Consider the following 12,905-nt stretch of genomic DNA (forward strand, 5'->3'; position numbering starts at 1 on the left):
GCTGAAGTTTCCGAACACTTTTCAAAGGTAGCCACATGTAGAGAGCATTGCAGTAGTTGAACCTCGAGGTGATAAGGGCATGAGTGACCATGAGCAAAGACTCCCTGTCCAAATAGGGCCACAACTGGTGCACCAGGCAGACTCGGGCAAATGCCCCACTCGCCACAGCCGAAAGATGGTGTTCTAAAGTTAGCTGTGGATCAAGGAGGACGCCCAAGTTGCGAACCCTCTCTGAGGGGGTCAAATTTAAATTTAAAGGATATTGAAACTCTAACCAACAAGGAATTAAAATCGTCTGGTGGCACTATTACCATATTAGATCTAGCTTACGTGAAGAAAAAAGGAATTTTGGGATAAAAGATAAATCAGGATTAGACAAAATTTTAATGGGGCCAGGGGGAAAACGATAGCAACAATTTATATTTATTGAATTATAAAATCAAGGAAGAAATTGTTAAGGGTGATATGATCAGTTGGGCTAAGAATTTTGGACACAATATTAATTTGGACCAATGGGAAATAATTTGGAGTAATAATTATAAATTAACTAAAGCAATCATATCAAGAAAATTTATACAAAAGGTACTACAGATGGCACCTACCACCAGCGAGATTGGCCAAGATGTATCAAAACAAGAATCCTAAATGTTGGAAATGCCAATATACAAGCAGAACATACTATCATATGTGGTGAACCTGCCCAAAAATTCTGGAAAAAGATACACACCTGGCTCGAGGACATAACAAAAGTCAAAAAAAGTCAAAAAGAGGGCAGTGAAAATATTTACTGACCCCTTGCATCTTGGACATAAATTGTTTCAACTCCTACCCTCAAAACATCACTACAGAGCACTGCACACCAAGATAACTAGACACAAAACAGCCCCCCCCCCGAACGCCATCACTCTGCTAAACAAATAATCCACTCAACACTGTCAAACCATTTACTAAGTCTACACTACTATTACTACTTTTTCCCATCATTTCCTCCCACTTATGACTATAATAATACAATAATAATAATAATAATAATAATAATAATAATAATAATAATAATAATTTATTGGATTTGTATGCCGCCCCTCTCCATAGACTCTAACTTGCTGCTTGTATGAATAATTATTTTTTCCTGATTGCTGATTTGACCCCTATGACAACCATTAAGTGTTGTACCTCATGATTTTTGACAAACGTTAACTTTTTCTTTTATGTACACTGAGAGCATATGCACCAAAGACAAATTCCTTGTGCATGCCATCACACTTGGCCAATAAATTCTATTCTGAAGAATACGTTGAACTTGACCACAAATACCTCTAGTGAGCAGACAAGAAATACACTACTAAAAAAAACTAAAGGGAACACTCAAATAACACATCCTAGATCTGAATGAAATATTCTCATTGAATATTTTGTTCGGTACAAAGTTGAATGTGCATCACAGCATGTGAAATGGATTGTCAATCAGTGTTGCTTCCTAAGTGGACAGTATGATTTCACAGAAGTTTGATTTACTTGGAGTTATATTGTGTTGTTTAAGTGTTCCCTTTATTTATTTATTTTTTGAGCAGCGTTCAGTTTAGACAAGCGGACCCAAAAACGAAGAAGGCGGCGGGCCGAGCATCGGAGGAAGGAGACAGTCACCCGCCAAATGCAATACCGCACAGCAGCAAAGAAGCAGCAGCTTCAAGAAGCAGCTAGAACCGTTTCAGCTTTAAAAATAGCTAAAGGCGCGATTGACCACGCGGGCCTGTGCTTGCGCAATAAAAGCGGACCGGCCAGCGGAAGGCGGAGCGAAAGCAGGCGAGCCCCCTTCGCCGCCGGTTGCTTCGGGGGTCTTCGCCTTTTCAAGCCCTTCGGCCGGAAGATGCCCGACTATGAAGCCAAATAAGAGCGAGAGGAAGTGGGCGAGGCGAGCATGCGGATTTCGGGCCAGTCGCCTCAGATTGCTGCACAAACGGGTAGCTCTTTGCACCTCGGCTCTCCTTCCAATGGCCTGGTGAGTGCGGCGTAGCTGCGAGTGAGCGGTTTTCTGTGGTCGGTGGAGTAGTGGGGGGGGGGGGAGTAGATACCATCGGATGAGCGAGAAGGCCTCCCCGAAGGATCGACCCATAATGACCCAAACGGCGCGGGAAGCGACGGATGCAGCAGCTGCAAGGGAGCGACTTGCGGTGTCTGCTAACGGTGCCATTGAAAGCGTTCTCCCTTGCAGATTCGGTATACAGGTATAGCATCTTTCTGGTTTAACTGTATTTTATTTTTTACCACACGCACACACCCCTCAGCAATCATCATCAAGGTGACGATCTCCTCTCCTTTGGGGCTGGTTGAAATGGTTAGATCCATGTTAGCTTGAGCTGAATCTAAACAAAGATGCAATGAAATGGATCGGCCTGATGGGTGAACTTTTAAGACGGGACTGAGGTTTAAGCCGCTTTACTTTTCCCTCCAGTGACCACTTTAAGGGATTACTCTGAACCGTTTGTCTGTGATGGATTTCCACAGACAGGAAAAGAGCAATATGCAGCCAGCCACTCATATTGTATTGATCCTTTTGTCCTCAAAATAGATCCGAAATCCAGCTTCCACTTTTAATGGACCGTGAATTGACTTAACCTGAAATGGGTTTCAGTGCAACCTTGGAGCATCTGAAATTAATTCTGGAGGAGGAAGGGAGAATGCTAGCCCCGTTTTAACTTGGGTTCCTCCCCACCCATTATTTCTTCTTCTCCACATAGTGTTAGATTTAGAGAGGGACAAATAAATTCCAACTGTCCACAGGGAAATACAAAAGGATGCTATAGAGCAGAGGTCCCCAACCTTTTTTGCACCAGGGACCGGCATTAAGCTAGACCAGTTTTCCATGGCCCGGTGGGGGGGGGGCGCTTTGGTCATATGGGGGTGGGGTTCATTTCCTTCATTTCCTCTTTCTCTCATTCCCTCTTTCTATCCTTTCTATCTCTCACTCTTTCCTTCTCTCCCTCCCTTTCTCTCTCTTTCCTTTCTCTCATTCCCTCTTTCTATCCTTTCTATCTCTCACTCTTTCCTTCTCTCCCTCCCTTTCTCTCTCTTTCCTTTCTCTCATTCCCTCTTTCTATCCTTTCTATCTCTCACTCTTTCCTTCTCTCTCTCCCTTTCTCTCTCTTTCCTTTCTCTCATTCCCTCTTTCTATCCTTTCTATCTCTCACTCTTTCCTTCTCTCCCTCCCTTTCTCTCTTTCCTTTCTCTCATTCCCTCTTTCTATCCTTTCTATCTCTCACTCTTTCCTTCTCTCCCTCCCTTTCTCTCTCTTTCCTTTCTCTCATTCCCTCTTTCTATCCTTTCTATCTCTCACTCTTTCCTTCTCTCTCTCCCTTTCTCTCTCTTTCCTTTCTCTCATTCCCTCTTACTCTCTATCCTTTCTATCTCTCCCTCCTTTCTCTCCCTCCCTTTCTCTCTCTTTCCTTTCTCTCATTCACTCTTTGTCTCCTGGGGCTGCCTGCGCCTGCCCTGCACCCCCCACCGCGGAGGGAAAGCATTTGGTATCGGCACCGCCAACCCCCCCTCCACGAGCAGCAAAAGCCTAAGCAGCGGGGTGCGCCCTTTGCATTTCGGCATTGGCGCTCTCCCCTCCACGAGCAGCAAAAGCCTCAGCGATGGAGCAGAAAGGCAAACGACGCGATCAGTCGCTGAGGCTTTTGCTGCTCCTGGAGGAGAGAGCGCCAATGCCAAAATGCAAAGGGCGCACCCCGCCGCTTAGGCTTTTGCTGCTCCTGGAGGGGGGGAGGATTTAATCCTCCCCGCCCCCCCGGCAGCCAAACCTCGCTGAGGCTTTGGAGTTCGGGCGATCCGACGGAGTTCCCGCTCCCACCAACGCTCTGCAGCCGCGCCAGAGCCACCGCCACGAGAAAGCTTTCCAAGACCCATCAACGTCCCGCTGGAAGCTGCCCTCCCGCCAGCCGCGCCGCCCCGGAGCCCCGAAGGCTCGCAGCAGAGGGAGGCAAAGCGGCGCGCGGCAGCCACAACAAGCCCGCACTTGTTGCGCGATGGGAGCGCGAGGACGACCGCAGGCGCGACCCGGGCAGCCTTTCGACCGACTCGCTTTCGCCGCGCCCGGATAGCGGCGGCGTCTCCTGGGGCTGCCTGCGCCTGCCCTGCACCCCCCACCGCGGAGGGAAAGCATTGCCGAAATGCACCCCGCCGCTTAGGCTTTTGCTGCTCCTGGAGGGGGGGAGGATTTAATCCTCCCCGCCCCCCCGGCAGCCAAAGCTAGCTGTCAGCGGCGCCGCGGACCGGCTGAAAAACCCCAACGGCCCGGTCCCGGTCCGCGGACCGGCGGTTGGGGACCTCTGCTATAGAGAAATCTAAAAAGGTGAGAACAGGTCCCATCCATATTTCATTTTTCTTTTGCAGTTAACTTCTAGTCAAGAAAGGCAAAACTCATAAGAGCCATATTATACCAGAGCAGAGACCTATCTCCTCCAATGTCTTTCCCCCCACAGTAGTCCTCACAGTTCCCCTCATATGCCCTCACCCTCATGTAGAAGATCATAGCGTTGCCTTGAAGTTTGGTGTGGAGCTGATAAGAACTTAATCCAAGAATTTGAAAGAGATGTTTTTTCCCTTCTTTACCCATCCAAAAATGCAAATAACCAAGTACAGTGTTCCCTCGATTTTCGCGGGTTCAAACTTCGCGAAAAGTCTATACCACGGTTTTTCAAAAATATTAATTAAAAAATACTTCATGGGTTTTTCCCTATACCATGGTTTTTCCCACCCGATGACGTCATATGTCATTGCCAAACTTTTGTTTGCCTTTAATAAATATTTTTTAAATAAACTTTAATAAACAGGGTGAGTAATAATCTAAATGGTTGCTAAGGGAATGAGAAATTGCACGTTAGGGGTTTAAAGTGTTAAGGGAAGGCTTGTGATACTGTTCATAGCCAAAAATAGTGTATTTACTTCCGCATCTCTACTTCGCGGAAATTCGACTTTCGCGGGCAGTCTCGGAACTCATCCCCCACGAAAATCGAGGGAACACTGTATACCCAGATAGAGTAAAATAATATTTTATTAACAGGCTCAAGTGTTTTTTTAAAAATAGTCTTTATTGAATATATATTAAAAACAACATAGAAAAAAGAAAAGAACATATATAATAAAGAAAAATCAAACAACAAAACAGAAAAACAATAACAATACATACAAATAATAAAGAGAAAGGGAAAAAACAATTTCCATAGCGTAATGTAAATGGTAAACATCATTTAAAAAGTGCTACAGGAACGATTTAAAGTGTTTTCACTACATAGTTTGCTCATAGTAATTTAGTCAATATATAAGTAGGTATATAAGATATATTATTATTTGTGTCTTCATAATACAATTTACATTTCCCCCCATTTTCTCCGTGATCAATGTAATCAATAATCAAGCTAATCTCCTTACGTTTATAACGTTACCATTCAAACCTTCCATGTATATAACAAATTTGTCAACCATATTTATTGATAGCTATCCTGCGACTTGTTTTAAATATTATTTAAAGATTTCAATCCGTATGAAAAAAGTAAGGAAAATGAGTAAAAAGAAATTCAATTTTATATAACTTAATCCGAAAAGATCAATCATCAAAGGAATGGCAATATAACGACAGACAAATTGAATCATTCAAGTGTTTTTATAGGGTATGGAAACAAATGATACATTTGATCATGGGTGGGTTCCTCCCAATTCAGACCGGTTTGCCCATACTGATAGCGATCCGTTGCTAATGTCATGATGACGTCACTCAACCAGATTCGTCGATATTGGTCTGTGGGCGCCGCCATATTTTTTAAAAAAAATTTGGCTGTTTATTTTTTCCTTCTGAGCATGTGCACAACCCGAGTTCCAGCACTGTGCATGCGGTCGCCATATTGTTTCTGTTTAGGTTTTTTTCCCTCCCAGATTTTTTGTTACTGCACATGCGTGCACCCACAAGGCACACTCACATGACGAGGTAGGGAGGGAAACAGCAGTGAGGTAAGTTGGGTTTCACCCCCGATTTGGGCTGCAAAATACCCCCACACGCCCACTTTTATCGCCTGGAATCGTCCTTATACTTTCCCTGATTGCTTACCTAATTCCTAGACTACCAAAAAATCCATTGGAAAATCAGAACGATTGGCCCTTTTGTCAGGCTGCTCTCCTAACAAGAAACAGAAGGAAAGGACTGGTGAGGAAAAATACACCGAATCAGTATGAGGAAACTTCCTAGTTTTGTAACCGTGCTGCTGAATTTCAAAAGAGAACTCAACAGTTCCTCACCACATGAATTATTTGTGACTGTACAAAGCGAACTTTTACTGAAGAGGGGAGGAGGGGAAGCCGCCCCGAGTCTTCGGAGAGGGGCGGCATACAAAGCTAAGTAATAAATAAATAAATAATAAATAAATAAATAACAGGAGGAATCAGGAGAAATTGGGGAAAGAAAACTCCGGTGGATTAAAAGGATGAAATGGGTGAGTTTTCCAGCCCAAATGATTCAGTTTTATTCTCAGCAGAACCAGGGAGGGCAGGCAAGCAGCAGCACAAAGTTAGTTTTATTTATTTATTTTTCATTTATTTTATTTGTCATATAAATATAGTATTGTAGTATATTTAACATAATATAAGTATAAAGTAGAGATAGAAAAGATAAAAAGACATTAGGGCGGGATCGGTAGGCACAAAGGTGCACTTATGCACACCCCTTACAGACCTCTTAGAAAAAGGGAGAGATCTATTGCAGACAACCTAAGGTTGAAGATTTTGGTATTGGGGGAAGAAGCAACAGCGGCTGGTAGTGAATTCCAGGCGTTGACCACTCTATTGCTGACAAGAAGCTGCGTAGAATTAAGTTTGTGACTCTTAGTGCTTTTTTGGCAATGCTGTTGCAGTGGACTCTGGCACTTAGGTCATTAGAAATGAGTACTCCAAGATCTTTGAGTGAGGGTCTTCTGCGAGTTCAGTTTGTCCAAGTGTGTATTTAGTATTTGGATTTTTTTTACCAATGTGTAGGACAGCATTTGTTGGATGAGATTTGCAGTTGCCAGTTGTTAGATCATTCAGCTACATGGTCAAGGTGCTTTTGAAAGGTACAAGTATTATCAGAGGTATTAAATAGCTTAACAGCAGCAAAGAGAACACAATTGCTTGTAATATTGTCACAGAGATCGTTTATGTAGAGTATAAAGAGAGTAGGTCTTAATCCACTGCCTTGGGGAACACCACTGTTGAGTGGAGCAGGATTAGATATGGTATTACCTATTTTGATCACCTGTTGTCTGTTTTACAGGAACGCTGATATCCAATTGTGTAGTGGTCCTGAGATGCCATAAGATTTTAGTTTCATAAGAAGTTTGTTGTGAACTACTGAATCAAAGGTTTTGCAAAAGTCTATGTAGATTGCATCAATTGATTTACCCTGGTCAGTTTGGGTAGTCCATATGTTTTTGCAGTGTAAAAGTTGCAGGTTGCAGGATAATTTTAATATAATAACAAGTTTATATAGTTAGCTATGCTGGCTGGGGAATTCTGGAAATTGAAGTCCACAAGTCTTGAAGTTGCCAAGTTTGAAGACCTCTACTAAAGCAACCCTCAGCCTTGGGCTGACTAGAGAAGGAGATACTTTTCACTTCCTGTTAGCTCATTTTTGATTTTTTCCTTTTCTGCAAGGAGAGGAGAAAGTGATAAAATGTGGCTCTGTTCCAGATCTAGCCAAGACATCTCACCCCTCCCTGTCCCACTGGATCAGAGAGCCAGAGATATTTTGGAGAGACCTGTTTCAAACCCTAATTTGCTGCAGGAAAATGCTTGGGATGGGACAGAGGGAATTTGCAAACGCTAATGGAGTTGTCTTACTCTATGTAGGTAGGTCAGTGATGGGTTGATGGTGGTGCGGTAGGTGACTCCATGCCGGTAGAGGCCGCCAGATTGCACAATTCGCACACGAGTGCCCTGGCGCAGGTCCTTTGGGCACCGCCATCTTTTTTTCTTGAATTTTTGGTCTATTTTGCTTCCCTCACAGAAGCAAAATCTCATGAGGGGACGCACGCCTGTCCTCTTGCGAGATTTTGGTGCATCTTCCTGCGCATGCACAGAAGCAAATCATGCTGGGGACGCACTCGTTCATATGCATGTGTGAATCCTCATGCTGTACATGCAGTGCACTGGTATCATCAGGTAAGAGGAATCTGCTCCTTGTGTGTGTGTGAGAGAGAGACAGAGAGAGAAAGAGAGAATTTCTGGTATGTAGGAAGCACTCTTGTGAACTTTGACTTTTAGGCTTGCTGTCAAACATCAGCCATAATACTGATTACTGTTTTGAACAATATGTAGCTTGTATTACACAAATGGCTATTTTATGTGTGAAATTATGAGTGAAGTATTTCTGCAACTATGTTTGGTCTCACTGTCAAGAAGTTTCTCTTTAGTTTTAAATTGCTTCTCTCTGTTCAATTTCCATCCATTACAGTGATCCCCCGGTTATTGCGTTCCCGACCATTGCGAACAGGCTAATTTGCGATTTTTCAACCCGGAAGTCAAAACACCATCTGCGCATGCGTGCCCTTTTTTCTATGGGCACGTATGCGTAGATGGCGCCGGGCAGATCAGCTGCTGGGCGGCTTCCCTGGGTCTTCCCCCTCTTGCTGGCGGGAGGGCAAAGCCCCCCCCAGCACCTGCTCGCCCGCCGTTCGCCCAGCCACCCGCCGTTCGCCGCTCGCCCGCCCTTCGCCCGGCCACCCGCCCTTCGCTAACTTCCGCGTTCGGCTTCAGGAGACAGCTGCGAAGCGGCGCACGTGTTTTAAAACGTCGCAGCCGGCCTGGGGGGCTTGCCAGCACCCCCCCCGAGCCCCCCAGGCCGGCTGCAACCTTTTAAAACATGTGCGCCGCTTCGCAGCTGTCTCCTGAAGCCAAACGCTAACTTCCGCCTTCGGCTTCAGGAGACAGCTGCGAAGCGGCGCGCGTGTTTTAAAACGTCGCAGCCGGCCTGGGGGGGGCTTTCCAGCAACCCCCGAGCCCCCAACCCAGGCTCGGGGGTTGCTGGAAAGCCCCCCCAGGCCGGCTCCGATCATTTTAAAACAGGTGCGCGGCTTCTCCACTGACTCCTGGCGAACTTCCCCGCTTTAGGAGTCAGCGGAGAAGCGGCGCACCTGTTTTAAAACGATCGGAGCCGGCCTGGGGGGGCTTTCCAGCAACCCCTGAGCCCCCAACCCGGGCTCGGGGGTTGCTGGAAAGCCCCCCCAGGCCGGCTCCGATCGTTTTAAAACAGGTGCGCCGCTTCTCCGCTGACTCCTAAAGCGGGGAAGTTCGCCAGGAGTCAGCGGAGAAGCCTCGCTGCTGCGGCAGAAGTAAAAACACCATCTGCACATGCGCAGATGGTGTTTTTACTTCCGCAGCGCTACTTCGCGAAAACCCGCTCATTGCAGGGGGTCCTGGAACGGAACCCTCGCAATGATCGGGGGATCACTGTACTTCTTGTTTTGGTACTTCATAAAATTAAATTAAATTAGATTAACAGAATGGGAAGGGACCATGTAAATTATAAGTCATCTAGTCCAACCCTGAAGCAGGGGACCCTACACCATTTCCAACAAATGGCAGTCCAATCTCTTCTTGAAAGTCTCGAGTGATGAAGTTCTCACAACTTCCGAGGGCAAGCTGTTCCATTGGTTGATAGTTCTCACTGTCAGAAAATTTTCCTTATTTCTACATTGAATCTATCATTGATTAGTTTCCATCCATTATTCCTTGTCTGTCCTTCTGGTGCCTTGGAGAATTGCTTGACCCCCTCATCTCTGTGGCAGCCCCTCAAATATTGGAACACTGCTATCATGTCTCCCCTGGTCCTCCTCTTCACTTGACTAGCCATGGCCAGTTTCTGTAACCGTTTTTCATATGTTTTAGTCTCCAGTTTCCTAATCATTTTTGTTGCTCTTCTTTGCACTCTTTCCAGAGTCTCAACAGCTTGTTTATACCGTGGTGACCAAAACTGGATGCAGTTTTCTATGTGTGTTCTAACTAAGGCTTTGTAGAGTAGTACAGTAGTACCTCTAGATACGAGCTGCTCCACATGCGAGTATTCCAAGTTACGAGCCAAGACGCGAGCAAAATTTCTGTTCGACACCCGAGCTCAAATTTGGGATACGAGCCGAGCTTCCACTAGGTGGCGCAAGTATCTCCTTGCTTCCAGTTATCTCGGCGCGAAAAACAAAGTCTAAAGGCATTCGTTCGAGATGCGAGTTGATCGACTTATGAGCTCGGGTCTGGAACGAATTAAACTCGTATGTCGAGGTATCACTGTATTAGTATCTCACTTGATCTAGATTGTATCCTTTTGTTAATGCAATTTAGGATTGCATTGGCTTTTTTTGGCAGCTGTTGCACACTGCTGGCTCATGTTTAGCTGGTTGTCCACTAGGACTCCCAGATTCCTCTCACAGTCACTGCTATTAAGCCTGGTTTCACCCAGTTTATATGTATACTTTTTTGGGGGGGGGGGGTTTACCTATGTGTGTAGACTTTACTTTTCTCTACATTGAATTTTATTTTGCTAGGGAATTACATTAAATACATTGTTCCCCCTTCTTTCTGGAAGCCCTTTAAAAGCCTGTTGCCTATCACACTTTTGGACAAAGCATGAGAGCCATTTCCTCCTTTCAATGGTTCATGAAAGTACACCTTTAGTATGTAGATAATAAAGTTGAAAAGAGATGAACAACATTTTTACAAACCTATAAATATGTTGAGCCTGGGTGTGACAAGGAATGGCTGGGAGGGGAGGGCAAGGCACCCCTTGATGTGAGTGGCATTGAGTTGGCCACATCCATCCAATCACATGACCATGAAGCCACTCCCACCTGGTCATATGACCATCAAGCAACTCCTACCCAGTCAAATGACTATCAAGCCACTCCCACAAAAGTAAGCCACTCCCACAAAGTTTTCTCTCTTTAGTTGAGTACAGTTCTTCTTGATCCGCTTTGATTCCATTTCCAAACTGGAGACCGTGACCAGGAAGGCATGTCTTCAGTTAAATCAATGCAGTCATAGAGCTAGAAGACTAGAGATGACCCATCCTATCCAGACCCGTCGATCTGAATGGAAGGGACATATTAGGTAAAAATCAATATCCACTCTGAGTTTCATACATCCATACAATATTCTTAACGATATTTCTTGTTTTTCAAAAAAATTAAATTCATTATCAATTCATTTTCAATAAATCTCTCATATTTCCCCCCTCTTAATATCTGTCTTTAATCTTTCTCCCCTTTCCTCCCGACCCCATTTTAATTCCAAAATACAAAGATGTGGTCATTTCCTATCTTATATATTTATAATATTAGTTTCTTTTATTTCTTTTATTTCTCTCTAATTGGAATACTGTGTTCAGTTCTGGAGACCTCACCTACAAAAAGATATTGACAAAATTGAACGGGTCCAAAGACGGGCTACAAGAATGGTGGAAGGTCTTAAGCATAAAACGTATCAGGAAAGACTTAATGAACTCAATCTGTATAGTCTGGAGGACAGAAGGAAAAGGGGGGACATGATCGAAACATTTAAATATATTAAAGGGTTAAATAAGGTCCAGGAGGGAAGTGTTTTTAATAGAAAAATGAACACAAGAACAAGGGGACACAATCTGAAGTTAGTTGGGGGTAAAAGCAACATGAAAAAATATTATTGGGGGTAAAAGCAACATGAAAAAATATTATTTTACTGAAAGAGTAGTAGATCCTTGGAACAAACTTCCAGCAGACGTGGTAGATAAATCCACAGTAACTGAATTTAAACATGCCTGGGATAAACATATATCCATCCTAAGATAAAATACAGAAAATAGTATAAGGGCAGACTAGATGGACCATGAGGTCTTTTTCTGCCGTCAGACTTCTATGTTTCTATGTTTCATAAATATTAATTAAAAAATCAACTTATATTTCTTTATCCTTTTTTTCACATCATTTATTCATAGTTAAACAATACTAATAAATTAAACGTACACATTAACACTAATTATTATCTTATATACTGTTCTGCCTGGCCTCAGGCCACCCAGAAATAAATGAAGTAATTAACCAAACACACACATACACACACAGGCTTGTAAAAAAGGATGCAAAGAGGTTTTTCTTTATATACAGAAAGTTGCAAGCCTGCCGGAGCACTGTTAGTTTATGAGTCCAACAGGTCAGAGTTAATCACTCAAGTCAGCACAGAAATCTTTCTGGCTTATGTCAACCAAATAACTCATCGCTTAAATGTCGGAATGTCCAAAGATATCCACAGCAAACATGAAACCACAATTCATCAAAGTCTTTCCAAAAACTGAACGATAAACTCCCACATAGTCATCTGCAAACCTCCCCTTTTTCAAGTCTGCAGCAGTGTCATTGAATTCTTAACACCTGTGACCTAGAATCTGTTTCTGCATTTGCGTAGCTGCTCTTGGTGTCCCATCATTCTCCTGACCCAGACATTGAGAATAGGATTATTCATTATGTCCTTCCCCTCTGATTCAGATGAAACTCTAGCTGGAGATCTGACTGGCTCCATTTCCCTCTCTGCCTCTCCCTATGGTTCATTGTCTGATTCCTCCCCCAGCCAAACGGGTCTTCTGTGATCAGATGGGTCCCACTCCTCTGAGTCAAAATCAGCAGCCATAGGAGCTACTTGTTTATGAACCTCTTAGTATCCTGGGGATGCTTTCCATATCTTTATTTACACTTGGTATCATTTTTGCCACAAAGTATAATCCACGTTATTTGTCCAACAAAAAGGAAAAATCGGCGAGTTACACTCTTTTCCCCCCCAAATGGAACTCCTGCTTCCTTGTTCTGTGCTGTGAATATTATTTTATATTTATAAATCCGGTATATATGTTAGTCAATTTA

At 43.9% G+C, this 12,905-nt stretch overlaps 1 protein-coding gene across 2 annotated transcripts in view; it reads left to right on the top strand.

The window, feature by feature from the left end:
- The first annotated feature begins 1,771 nt into the window (after positions 1–1,771).
- The window catches only part of LOC139166486 (NXPE family member 3-like), a 40,064-nt gene continuing 28,930 nt past the window's right edge, over positions 1,772–12,905 (top strand). The window contains exon 1 of one of the 2 annotated variants that reach the window (XM_070750085.1): positions 1,772–1,999. The gene's annotated coding sequence lies outside the window, so the exon portion shown is untranslated. Of the gene's footprint in view, positions 2,226–12,905 lie in introns of both variants that reach the window. The other variant, XM_070750086.1, reaches the window with a different exon arrangement.

The sequence above is a fragment of the Erythrolamprus reginae genome, chromosome 4 (genome assembly GCF_031021105.1).
Source record: "Erythrolamprus reginae isolate rEryReg1 chromosome 4, rEryReg1.hap1, whole genome shotgun sequence".
Lineage (NCBI taxonomy): Eukaryota > Metazoa > Chordata > Lepidosauria > Squamata > Dipsadidae > Erythrolamprus > Erythrolamprus reginae.